Source organism: Haliotis rufescens, unplaced genomic scaffold, assembly GCF_023055435.1.
Source record: "Haliotis rufescens isolate VD_foot unplaced genomic scaffold, xgHalRufe1.0.p SCAF_15, whole genome shotgun sequence".
NCBI classification, from domain to species: domain Eukaryota; kingdom Metazoa; phylum Mollusca; class Gastropoda; order Lepetellida; family Haliotidae; genus Haliotis; species Haliotis rufescens.
In genome coordinates, this window is record NW_025963835.1 from 26264078 (window position 1) to 26278111 (window position 14034).

The following is a 14034-nucleotide window of genomic DNA, read 5'->3' on the forward strand; positions in this document are numbered from 1 at the left end:
TGCTGTTAACCTCTCTGTACCGCTGCAGATGCGCAATAGATGCGCAGACATTCACGACTGACCATTCTGGTAACCACGTAAACAATATTATATAATATCCGGGGCTAGAGTTAATTCCCTTAGCCGAGATTTCTCCGACTACGACCAGCGACAATCCAATAAAAGGACGTCTCTTAGCGGATCACAAAGATTTTCCTGGTCTAAATAGAATGACAGTGATGTTACCGCTACCAAGCCGTTGGTAAATACCTCCCAAAAAGATTCACTCAAAGAAAAAGATAGGAAATGAAAATATGACGTCTGTCCACAAGCGTAAGTTTTCGAGGGCGTGTGAAGAAAAAGCCGTTCCGATATCAAAAGTATTTTATAACGCATTCTGTTTGTTTTAAAAATCAGTTAATATATCTCATTTTATGCTGCAATTGTTAACTATTATAAATAAACAAATATACCAAATCTACTACGAACGCCACAGAAAACTACGATCCGGTAAATTGCACAGGAACTCAGGAAGTGTAAATAAAACTCATCCAGAAGCAGGGAAGACACTTGTAACATATCACCATATTCCCGATGTTCACAAAATATGTCTCCATATTAACTTCATATCTTATAATAAGTCCAGACTAGATTTACTTGCAAAAATGCATGATCACCGACTGGTGTAAATGCTTTACTATTAGCTAGAAAAAAAATGACGCCATATTAATGTTTTTATTTCATGTAAATTCGCTACTATTTTATAATGCTAATAGTTCCAATGAATTAGAAATACACATTAAACTACGAGCGTTGTTAAATGAATTTTCGATGTGTCCGACAATGGGCTTCGAAAGAATCAAACGTTATTGGTTAATGCCAGTTTGGGGCTAGCAGTGATAAAGGGGTTTGCCGGAGCGAGGTAAGTTTTTTTTCAAAGGGAGGCTACTGTTAAAGTCCAAATATTCCGATATTACCCGATTAGATTGATATTTCTGCATACAAATAATTAAGTACTTCAGGTATAACAATATAGCTTCAACGAGCATGGTACCAGATATGTACTAGTATATCGTAAACTGTAGTAACGTTTGTTGTTTTCAAAATTCTTTCATCATAGTTTTCTATATCTGATCAATGAAAAACAAACTTTAAACTCTAACCTGGAACAAAGCATGCAACTCCACATGTATTACTATTAAAACAAAACAAAACATCACAAACTCTGACAAATATGTAAATGTATTTTTCACAGAAAAGGACAATAGACCATCTATATATTTTACTGAATGACACCTTCGACCTTGTTGTCTGGAACTTCTCTCCCGACGACTGCCGATATAATCCTTCTTCTTTCTTGGCATTTACAAAGCAAATGATTATTTTATTATACAAATATTTCATGTAACGGATTTTTATTTTTGTATGATGTTTTCATAGTTGTGTAAATACACAAAGTAAGTAGTACCTTCATCATATTTACATTATTATGATTGGGTTTAGGCCAATATCATTTTGCTCATAATCAATATTTACACGGCATAAAATAAATAATTGATTAAATGTAGTCATGATTTATACAGACAAAATCTACAGAAGATAACAAATATGTAGTATTGTAGTATGTAGTATATGCGCGATATGTGATAAGGCCTAACTGAAACAAAGTTAAACTTACGAAGAAATGGCGAAGCAATGGTAAAAAAAAATACGCGTTTTACAAAAACAATTCTAATATCATACAATATAAGTCACTTTGTAGAATGTTTCAAAGGATATATGCGGATGATAATCACAGACAAAATGCATGTTATGTCGTCTGCTATATGGTAATTTAACTTAAAATATGTGACGTAAAATATGGCCTTGTGCCAAAAATCATACCAAAAAAACTACCGATCGTACCTAAATAACGTTGGTACCAAGCCATAGGGGAAATCGTGATGAATGTAAAACTATTAAATTCAGGACCGATAATAGGAACACATTCGTCTGAAAGCATGCGAAAATTAGGAGTTGTGATGTAATTATTTCGGATTAATTCAGATTTAGTCCCATTTCTGGAGTCAAAATCTGAAATTTCGGATCCGCCCTAAATTTGTTAATGGCACTAAGCCAATTTTTAACATATCTCCTTTTTATACACCTACGTAACCAAGGACTTTCATTGCTAATTAGAGGCCGTTATTGAAAATCAAAATCTGCACTTTTGCCGATTTTACATGTGCGCCATTTTGTTCTCTCGGACAAAGACAAAGCGTGATCACAGTCATCAAATACAGTGACAACGACATGCTTTAGGGCACCAACAAATCTCAGTTGTAATGTTAACAATGTTAAGAAATACATGAGTGTAATTATGTATTGTGAAATATATCTTTTGCATGGGAAACAAAGGCAACAACGATGACTGCAGTGAACGCGTTTCTGCTCGCTTCCGGACAGGCTGCGCAGTACAAGCCGTAGCACTGATGGTTTCGCGCATAGGCTAGAGGGCCGTCCCTCTATTATATGGTCTCTGGTTCTTCTTATCAGTTTTAATCATTTTAATCGAGAATACGTCAAAATATGTTTCAAAGCGTAGTCACCAGTTTAAAACTTGTGTCATGAAGCTCGAGAAAGCTGCCTTCTGATTGGCTAATGTTGATTTCTTGTGAGTCATTTCATTTGTCGGTCAAAATTCGCGAAAGGTCGTTCTGAAGTGACCCGTAATGGGATGTCCTCAGATCTTTGTTTAGCAGTAGCGAAAACTAAGATCTGATTTTAATGAGATTAGGGCAAGAAGAAGTCCTGAAACATTGTTTATGCATAATAACGCAGTTGTCATCCATGATGATACTCATCGTCATGATAATACAGGGATTTACCTTGACCTACAAAACTAAGGGTACAGTGGACCCCTAATAATTAATTTCAAGGGTGCTCACAGATAATTTGAGGGTCCTGTAAAGTACTGAAATGGTTTTATAGGACTTTAATTACAGGAACTTATATTTCTTGCGGAGAACTGAGCGTCCATTGCCATGCAATATATTTTTTCTGCGTCCTTTCTGGACATTTATGAGTACTGGACGCACATTTTTGCGTCGTTTAAAACTGTAATTATAAACATGATAAACTATTATTATTTCCTTAAAGGACAAGAGAACATAAACATGATAAAAATTAATCAATAATTAGCTTTTAAGAGTGGACCTGTTACTATAATTGTCTATACTGATTGGCAAATTTAACCTTATTTCATTACCAATATAGTTCATGACTGTACCTGAACCAAATGTAGTCACTAAAACAATGAATTATCAGATAGATTTAATTGACAGTGTCTTCTCACTATTTTGGTTGTCCTTGGCAAATGGCTTGGTCAAAATACCAACAAAAGGACATGTCCGAAAGAGCTGTGGACTAGTTGGATTGGACAACTAGTGACATGATACACCAAACTCGGCTGCAACGTGATACGTGACCTAATACAATACATAACACATGTCCCATAAATCAGCTGTTTTGGGATCACTTTGGCTTTTATAGGATCCTGGCGTGCCAAAGGGACACAACAAAGCAAAGCGAATTACCAGCCTTAGATGGCTGGGCTACCCGTGCCCCCGTACTTTTTGGAGATAACGGTGTCCTGTAATTGAAATCTTAGCTTTCGTCATCCAAGTTAATAACTTCCTGATTGCAAAGTATTTTTAGATTTAATTTCACTGGGATTGGAAACTGAGCATTTCTTAGTTCCATTAGTCTAATATCAGAATATTGTCCTGTTTGGAACCTGACAAACAATTACTCTTGCAATGAATCTAACAGCTCTAACAATTAAGAAGGCCATTATTGAAGAACAAAATCTATGGATTTAACTGCAGAGAAAAAGGACAAATGTACTCGTGCTTCATATCGTCTCCACAATGAAGGTTCTACATTTTCAAAAATACAAAATAAACTGGTTCATAATGAATGAGTTCACAGCAACAACCACAAAGCAATTACCACGACATGACATTACCTCAGATCTTGGGGAATTGGTGCAAAATGATTCTGGACAATTGACCGTAGTATTTTCTACCACAAATTGCACATGCGGATAAGACTGGTTTGTCTTGGCAACAACGGGAGTGAATGACTGTATTGATTCTGTGAGGAATGACTGAGTTCAGGCCGACCTACACACATACCTTTAGCCATGCCAACAAGTGGGCAATATTCTTGTTCCCAGACTGACACTATATTCATCTAATCCCCTGCCAACCTCCACATGGTACTCTACCACAGTCTGCTGAACATACCACTGGGGGCATGATCTGAACCCCTGCCAACCTCCATACTGTACAATAGTCTCCTGGACATACCACTGGGGGCATGATCTGAACCCCTGCCAACCTCCATACTGTACAATAGTCTCCTGGACATACCACTGGGGGCATGATCTGAACCCCTGTCAACCTCCATACTGTACAATTGTCTCCTGGACATAGCGCTGGGGGCATGATCTGAACCCCTATCAACCTCCATACTGTACAATAGTCTCCTGGACATACCACTGGGGGCATGATCTGAACCCCTGTCAACCTCCATACTGTACAATTGTCTCCTGGACATAGCGCTGGGGGCATGATCTGAACCCCTATCAACCTCCATACCTTACCGCAGGCTCCTGGACATACCACTGGGGACATGATCTGAACCCCTGCCAACCTCCATACTGTACAATAGTCTCCTGGACATACCACTGGGGGCATGATCTGAACCCCTGTCAACCTCCATACTGTATAATAGTCTCCTGGACATACCACTGGGGGCATGATCTGAACCCCTGTCAACCTCCATACTGTACAATAGTCTCCTGGACATACCACTGGGGGCATGATCTGAACCCCTGTCAACCTCCATACTGTACAATAGTCTCCTGGACATACCACTGGAGACATGATCTGAACCCCTGCCAACTTCCACACTGAACCCTACCATCATCTCCTTGACATACCCAAGGGGGCATGATCTGAACCCCTGCCAACCTTCATGCTCAACCCTACCATCATCTCTTGACCATTCCACTGGGGGCATGATCTGAACCCCTGCCAACCTTTACACTCAACCCTACCATCATCTCTTGACCATTCCTTGGAGACATGATCTGAACCCCTGCCAACTTCCACACTGAACCCTACCATCATCTCCTGGACATACCACTGGGGGCATAATCTGAACCCCTGTCAACCTCCACACTAAACCCTACCATCATCTCTTGACCATTCCACTGGAGACATGATCTGAACCCCTGTCAACCTCCATACCTTACCGTAGTCACCTGGACATTCCACTGGGGGCATGATCTGAACCCCTGTCAACCTCCACACTGAACCCTACCAAAGTCTCCTGGACATACCACTGGGGGCATGATCTGAACCCCTGTCAACCTCCATACCTTACCGTAGTCACCTGGACATTCCACTGGGGGCATGATCTGAACCCCTGCCAACCTCCACACTGTACGCTACCATCATCTCCTGGAAATGCCACTGGACATGATCTGAACCCCTGCCAACCTCCACACTGTACGCTACCATCGTCTCCTGGAAATGCCACTGAGGGACATGATCTGAACCCCTGCCAACCTCCACACTGAACCCTACCATCGTCTCCTAGACATAACCACTTGGTTTTCCCTAAGCACACTTAGTTTCGAATCCTAGATTAATTCATTCAGTATTTGTTATGAACATTAGCCTTACATACACTTTAGTGTTGTTAAGTCCAAAACATTCATGTGGTGAACATTGTGAAGAGAATGTGAACATGTCCGAACAATTTCTAAAAGTTTTGCTCAGCCCTTTAATTATGCAAATCATCCGGGCCAAAAGGCCCCATATCCTACCTTGACCTCTCTAAATTGCAAATTCACCAAAGCAAATAGTCACTCATTCATTCAAATCAAATGCACAAGTTCATTTAAAAAATGCTTGATGTGTTGGAAACTGGTTCACTGGTTCATTGAAGTACAGACCAAAAAGATATTGCCAACACAAAATGTCTTTCCTAATAGGAATAATCACATCAATGAAAACATCTACTTGCCATAAATCCTCCAGTGATGTGTGGCCACGTATGTGAAGGGGGGACATAATTCCGCGTCTTGGATGCTAATTTTCTACCTCCATGTGCTGATAGAGATGGTTTGCCTTAAAATCATGATGCAAACAAAATTTAGCCCGTAGATCTACATCTCATTCCCGAAAACTACAAAAGTGGGAGATGGAAAAATTATACATTCCCAAGTCATTTAAATTACTTTGTGTTTGAAATTAACACCATTAGTCAAGGAATTGTTGTCATAATCACAATAACCCTGAAACGATTCAAGATTCAGGGATCCCTCTGTCATATTGTTTAATATACAATGGCAGAAAAGCTATATGACACATTTAATTCCTTAAAGTTCCTTCAAAGTTTAACATTATCTAGAGAGCCATTCCTTTTTTAATACTGTACATATTAATCAAAAACTTTATTCTACATAAGATCAAGAAACACAAAAACCCCACAATGACTTACTATAAATTCCATGGTTTGAGAACTCAGACAGATTTTTCTTCATGTATAATATCGACATTTCTCAGAAATAGCTGTTGTAAGTCCAGTGAACGGGTGAAACTCAACCTCAGCAAATTGAAATAAACATGCAGTTCGGGTTGTCCTTTCCAGATTGACATCACAGTAATATCAGGACTATTTTTACAATTTACGACTGGCCATCAATTTTATAATTATCAAATTACAATACATTCACGAGTCCAGCTGTTGACGTTAATGTCTGAACTTGCAATAACCCAGCGGACTGTGTCTGTGTGTGGAGGCTTGTCGGAAGCTCTGCCACACTGCTGTTACCAGCTGGCATTTCTGAACATGCCGAATGTTCATTTCCACTAAAAGATCACCAACAAGATTCAGTCCCAACTATAACGAATCATGTTGAATCATTCACCAAGTCAAAATTACTCATGATTTTAACAAGAGATGCAATCACCAGTGAATCATTTACCCAATTTTATGTGGCTTCCATAATCAGGGTTTGACAATATAAATGATTTAATTGCTTGAAATAACCAGACACTTGTGATGTGATGTACCTAGGCTATTCAACAATTTAGTTTGTAAATATTCTCACTAGGGACGGCTATCAATTCAGATAATAGAGATCAATAATCATTAACAAAATATTGATAAATAACGGAGAAGTAACTTTGAGGAAAGATGTTTTCAAGTCCAAAAGAAATCAACATATTTCACATCACTGGTGAGTGGTGCCACATTTATGCAGGGATTACTTTGTGGACATTTAAGTATAACAAAAACAGTTGCTTTAAATTCCGTCTTCGGCAATTGACATGACTGACAATAACAAGTCTTTTTCGGTAAGTTTAAACTTTATTTCAATAGTTGAAGTAAAATAGTATCAATAACACAATTATAATATCGATAATCATTAATATTTCTTCCCATTGACGATAATTCTGATTATTGAGCTTTTAAGCCAACCCTTATTCTCACATTCATTAATATTACAGCCATGTGACAAACGCCTGAAGCTAGACGAGACAGGACCGGAAAAACCAGTTGTTTACCATGTTTAGTACAACTTCAAACCTGTAGGGACTCCATGTTAGAATTTGTCTGCTAAAACCTATGCTGGCTGAAAGAGTTAATGGATCGGGTGGGCAGGCTCTGTGACTTGATAGCATGTCCACAGCAATGTCCGGCAATGTGGATTGTTACTCATAAATCAAGAAATACATCATGGGATTGTCTGGTCCAGATATGATTAGTACCATATAGTAGTGTCTTGTTAAACAACAAACACATACCACTTCTAGCATGAGTACTGCATGAGTCAAATACGAAAATGATGAGCATCTGCGATCTTTCTGCCACTAGGCCAAGGTGAGGTGAAATGGGGTTAACATCGCGGCCAAGATTATTGCATTTATATAGTGACATGCATGCATGTGTGTGTGATGTGGCAGTTTTAATATGAATACACTACTCAGATAGTCACACAGTAGACTGACTCCGAACCCTCCAGTCCTTGTTTTAGTCCCTTAATGCCAAGTGCCAGGAAGGGTAACAGCAAGTACCATCTTTTAACATCTTTTGGTATGACGCAGCCGAGGATCGAACCCGACCTTCTACTCTCTCGGCGGACACTGTACCACTAGACCACAAAAGTTGTTGCCATTGGCTGTGATGACATAATAATAACAAGCACTGTCCCATAACTTAACTAATTTGTGTTAAAAAAACATACAAATATGTATGCTATGTTTTTATTTTGCATGCTAAAACATCGACTCACAGAAATATGAGTAGATTTTGCAAACCAACACTATTCACTGTGTCAAGTATTCAGAAAACAACATGCAATCAATAAGCAGCTTACTCATCATTTTCCAAATACATATCGACTCACACTCAACCCAGCAAGTATTTTTAAGTCATGATGTAGATGAAACACTAACACAACATTAACTACTCTTGACCAGGTCAATATGCAAAAATAAGTACCAGAGTATTGAGGTGATCCTTCTTTTTGCATCATGTGCATATTGACCTCGTCAACAGTGATCATTCGTTTTATTTTACCGAAGTTCATAAAGCCTTTAAACAGTGTTAAACCATCCTTTGTGTCATAACAGCAACTAAGCTGGGAACTGGGAAATGTTAGTACCTTTGTTTGTTTGTTTGTTTGTTGCTTAACGCTGCACTCACCAATATTCCAGCTATATGATAGCAGTCAGTAAATAATCAAGTCTGGACCAGACAATCTAGTGATTGACATCAAGAACATCAATCTATGTAATTGGGATTTGATGACATGCACCAACCAAGTCAGCATCCCATTAGTCGCCTCTTATGACAAGCATGGGTTGCTGAAGACCTATTCTACCCTGGATCTTCATGGTTCTGTTTGTACCTGACGCTATCTTGTTTCCTAGCAGACAAGTCAATATTCATCATGTGACAGGTCAATACTGATCATGTGACGAGTCAGCATGCGAAGTCAGTGTCGGTCACAAGATTTGGGGGTCAACATGGAAATGTATTATTTTGTCACATGGTATGAGTTAACCAATGGAATTGCAAGATTCTTAAAAGAGGTATAACAATAAATTGTAACTAACTGATCTTCACGATCAGGTCAGAGTGCAACAATAATAAAAGGAATATCCCTATAGGAAAAAGGAATATAGGAAAATTGATGAATATATGTCCTTTCTAGACCATGAGTACGACGCTTTTGAGTTCATGAACACACCTATATGTAGTATGACACACTGCATCGACGGTACAATTGCGACATAGATAAAGAAGATTACAATGCAATTCATGTACTTGGAATGCTTAGTAGGCTGAGAGCAACAGATATACAACCTCACATAAATGAGATATATTTTGTCTATTTGATATACATGATATATATAACTCCATGGATCACTGTTAGTCAGTGTTTATTGGCTGTGTCGCATAATGTTGGCAATCAATCAACTTAATCATGCAGCTGTTGTGTCAGTAGTGTTCATACAATACTATGTCATTATTTACTGTTAATCAGGTATGTGTATTACTATTACCGTATTAAGCGACTTACTCCAATAAGCAGCCCTGACCAACTTCTATACCAATCTGTAAGTTTGTTTGTTTGTTGATTAACGCCGCACTCAGCAATATTCCAGCTATATGACAGCGGTCTGTAAGTAATAAAGTCTGGACCAGACAATCCAGTGATTAATATCATGAGCATCGATCCACGCAATTGGGATCAATGACATGCATCAACCAAGTCAGCGAGGCTGACCACCCGATCGCGGTAGTCGCCTCTTACGACGAGCAAAGTCGCCTTTTAAGGCAAGCATGGGTTGCTAAAGACCTATTCTACCCCGGATCTAATCATGGGTCTAATCTGTAAGTAATCTTCATAAGCACAACCTACAAAGATTGAAAACTTTAGATGACAGTTTCCAGAAAACAGCAATGCCTTTTGTAACTATTATCAATGTTTTATATATTAATGTGGGAACTAAAAGTTGTTAACTACCGCTTAAATAAAAACAAATTCAACTTGTGTATGGGTTTAATAAGCACCCACCCCCGAGATACATGACATTTCAACAATAGATATTATTTCAAATTTGCGGTATTATCTTGGTGTCTGATGTCATGAATGAATTCAAGAAACTGTACTTCATGTTCAGTGCAAATGAAATAACCTTTTATTAGTGCCTTAGGCAACAGGGTAGATGTAATTTGGCCCATACTTCCTTACAAACAGCTGACACACCAGTGGTTCTTTGAAACTGACACCACTGACAATCTGAGATTGACCTTGATTTTCAAGACTGGCACTCCACAAAAGGCTAAGCCAAATAACAACATCATATGTACAAATGAAAGCATGGAAAGCTATACTGCGCCTTTCATCAAGTTTACGTTAAGCAAACTGCCTAAAGCATGTTAAGCAAAAGTGGTTTTATAGGAAACTTATATCAAATGCTTTGATGTACTTGAAGGAGCTGTGATGCAAAATATCGTGGCTTCAGTCCACCCCCAGTACAATGAAGCATGGGGACTCTATTAGCCTTGCTCCAAGGCTGTATTAAAAAAAAAGTCTGTGGTTGTGTAGTAATTCTGTTCTCCCAAAAGGCAAGTCTAGATATGTGGACAGTAAAGACTCCAATCTCTCATAGGAAAAAACTTGTTCTTACTATTTACATAATCTAGAAATTATGATTTAAATTAATAATTATTGCCTTAGAGACTTGTGCAAGTCTAAGACTCAACCATCTACCTCACATAGGTCATGGTCAGGTCTACAGTTCTACTGTGTCATGTCTATTAGGTTACAAATGTGACGTAACAAGCACCCAAGCCACACATTCATGCAAGTGTTCACATAGGTTGATATTCATTAATCAGCTCAGGTGTACAACTGTACATCAAGTGTTGCCAAAGACTCAACCATCTACCTCACATAGGTCATGGTCAGGTCTACAGTTCTACTGTGTCATGTCTATTAGGTTACAAATGTGACGTAACAAGCACCCAAGCCACACATTCATGTAAGTGTTCACATAGGTTGATATTCATTAATCAGCTCAGGTGTACAACTGTACATCAAGTGTTGCCAAATAGATTCATCTTGTTACAAAACTTTCCCAATTAAAAAGTTATCATAACAAAAATACACTGGCTACTAGACATCATGACACAGTATTGTTGTCACTGGCTACTAGACATCATGACACAGTATTGTTGTCACTGGCTACTGGACATAACGACGCAGTGGTGTTTGTCACTGGCTACTAGACATAATGTTGCAGTAGTGTTTGTCACTGGCTACTAGACATGACACAGTAGTGTTTGTCACTGGCTACTAGACATGACACAGTAGTGTTTGTCACTGGCTACTAGACATAATGATGCAGTGGTGTTTGTCACTGGCTAGTAGTGAGGTTTTGTACCCTACCAAATACAAGGAGAAATACCCCATTCAGAACAGTATACTGACTCTGAGGTGACCAGTCCTTGTTGTAGCTCCTTAATGGCGAGCGCCAGGCAGGGTAACAACTAGTATCATCTTTAACATCTTTTGACATGGCCCGAGATCGAACCCTGGACCTTTCGCTCTCCGGATGGACGCTCTACCACAAGACCATGTTTTCTTTACGTGATGAGCAAACAATACTACCCCACCAAGTATATACAGATACCTATAAAGCATGTACAGACACAATGCACACAATAATTATGAGACTGATCTTGTTTCATATTGACGGTGATCATGATGAACTGTTTCACTGTTTGAACAATAATGAAAACCATCAAACAGATAACAAGCTATCAGAAGTTTGAGACAAGCACAGTTACCATGGTTACATTATAATCAGTTATTAGTTTCATGTTTCAAATATCAGATTAACAAATATGATGTAAAGATATGACAGTACAGCCCGAAGTGATGCAGGTCTAAAGTGAAACCCATGAGCACGGAGATGGTGCTGACAAACTTAGAAACACAATCAGGGCAAACCAGAATTCAAACCGACGAGGTTTCAGGCATGCCCAAAGGATGCAACTAGACTAATGAGATGACTGGGCCACCTGGTCCCCACCATGCAGAGACCATATAGAGCTCCAGATAAGCTTTTGGTGTTGTGGGTATTTTACCCATGCATTTTAAAATCATTGGGTATCAGTAATTCTATATGGGTATTCAAATTTCTGTTACCCACTAGTTTTTACACAGGTGGTAATTAAGTTACATATTTAAAAACACTATTCATCTAGTCCCTGCAAACTGGTGTCGTGTGGGTTCGAGAGCTTTATAGGACTAAAAAATACCACGATACTTCCACAAGAAAGTGTGATGGCAAATGATCATGATGTAACTGTCATCGTGGAGTTGGGCAAGGTTGACGGAATGCCCGTTTATAATTTCAAAATAAGTTGCTGATTTGCTTATCGAATATGCAGGGTTACTTCACAATATTTTGATGATACGCACAAGTTTTATTTTTGTAGTGCATTTGTAATGTTCGTTGCGTATTTGATAGGCTTGGATTTTATTTTACGCAGATACGCAGTTTATTTGGAGCTCTGCCATACAATCATCATGATCTTAAACAGAATAGAGCATAAACTGTATATGTTAAACACAAAATATATTCTCATACAGAGACTGCTACACCCTCAAATGGATAAGGGACATTACCAATATGTACATGAGCGGTAGAAACTGACATTTTTAGTTCACTTATCCTTTGATAACATAGACCAAAACTTCCACTCGTCCTTATGATACCTTAACTACTGGGCAGTTCGGCAAGGACTACCATGACTACAGGACTAGTGCTTATTTCTAATGCTGTTTATTCAGTCAATCAGCAATCAATCCCCATTATGATTGCTCTCAACAAACCAGTATTGGTCCGCATATCCTGTATTGTCCATTTAGCCCCACTGTACTTGGGACAGTTGATTAATAAAGTGAACATGTTAAGTTCGTGTTTACAAGGCAAACCTGTATATCATACACACTGAGGCTCAATATCCTTCACTGATTTCAGAGAAGCATCTACATCCTCTATATAGTTCAAACTGGTATTTGAACATGTGAAACCAAATGCAAACCCATCTAAAACATTTACCGAAACCATTTTACAATTTAATGTGTTATTTATTGTTTTTATGTGTGAGTACAATGCATCCAGATGCACAAGACTGCTTAGAACGCTATCATACTGATAATGCGCCAATTCATAAGCTGAAAGTAAGCATCTACGTCTATCAAATAGCACAAGCATCAATATCACAATGAAACTACCACTGTTCCATTTCCTCCTTGTGCACACTGAATGATATGGAAGTTATTTTAACCATCAAATTCAAAACAATTGCAAAATGGGACTTGATAATTTCATGTCATTGTGACTTGTTGAAGATTTGACCTTATATTCTAACTGCATTCATTCATGCATAAGGGAAACATTTCCTCAAAGCAAATGTCTTATCAAAACATGCATTCTGGTAAATGTACCTTGTTTTGGGTCAAATATTGTGTGTGACTTTCTCCATATTTAGACTGGCTGCACAAGGACGCAAGGCCTACCTGACAGGGTTCATTTCAATTGACTGCATTCATGGCGTGAGTTTCAAGGCCACTGGGACAAGGGCTGCTTTTCTGGCACTATTTACGCATCAATAGTGACTATCAAAGATTGGGAAACTAATTCTACAAATAAACAATCACTAGACACGTCATACAAAACTACGTACGCTACTCAGTCGAGGGATTATGATTAATATATAATGATATGTAAATGTGCCAGGTCGCTGACGATTCAAAGGGACACAACTCGTTGATATTTTCAAAACAAACCCACAAGGTGACTGCATAGTGCATACACTTTCATTCGAAACAATATAAGTCACTCGTTGCTATATTAAATTACATTTCTTGTCAAAGTTAAATTGTTTATGGCAACATTATCAATACATGTGATA

At 38.5% G+C, this 14034-nt stretch overlaps 1 protein-coding gene across 3 annotated transcripts in view; it reads right to left on the reverse strand.

Moving 5' to 3' along the window:
- The window catches only part of LOC125380105, an 84609-nt gene that overhangs the window by 70338 nt on the left and 237 nt on the right, over nt 1–14034 (reverse strand). The window contains exon 1 of one of the 3 annotated variants that reach the window (XM_048396375.1): nt 13640–13835. The exons of 1 other annotated variant lie outside the window; for it this stretch is intronic. The gene's annotated coding sequence lies outside the window, so the exon portion shown is untranslated. Of the gene's footprint in view, nt 1–13567; nt 13836–14034 lie in introns of those variants that run through there. One more of the 3 variants, XM_048396376.1, reaches the window with a different exon arrangement.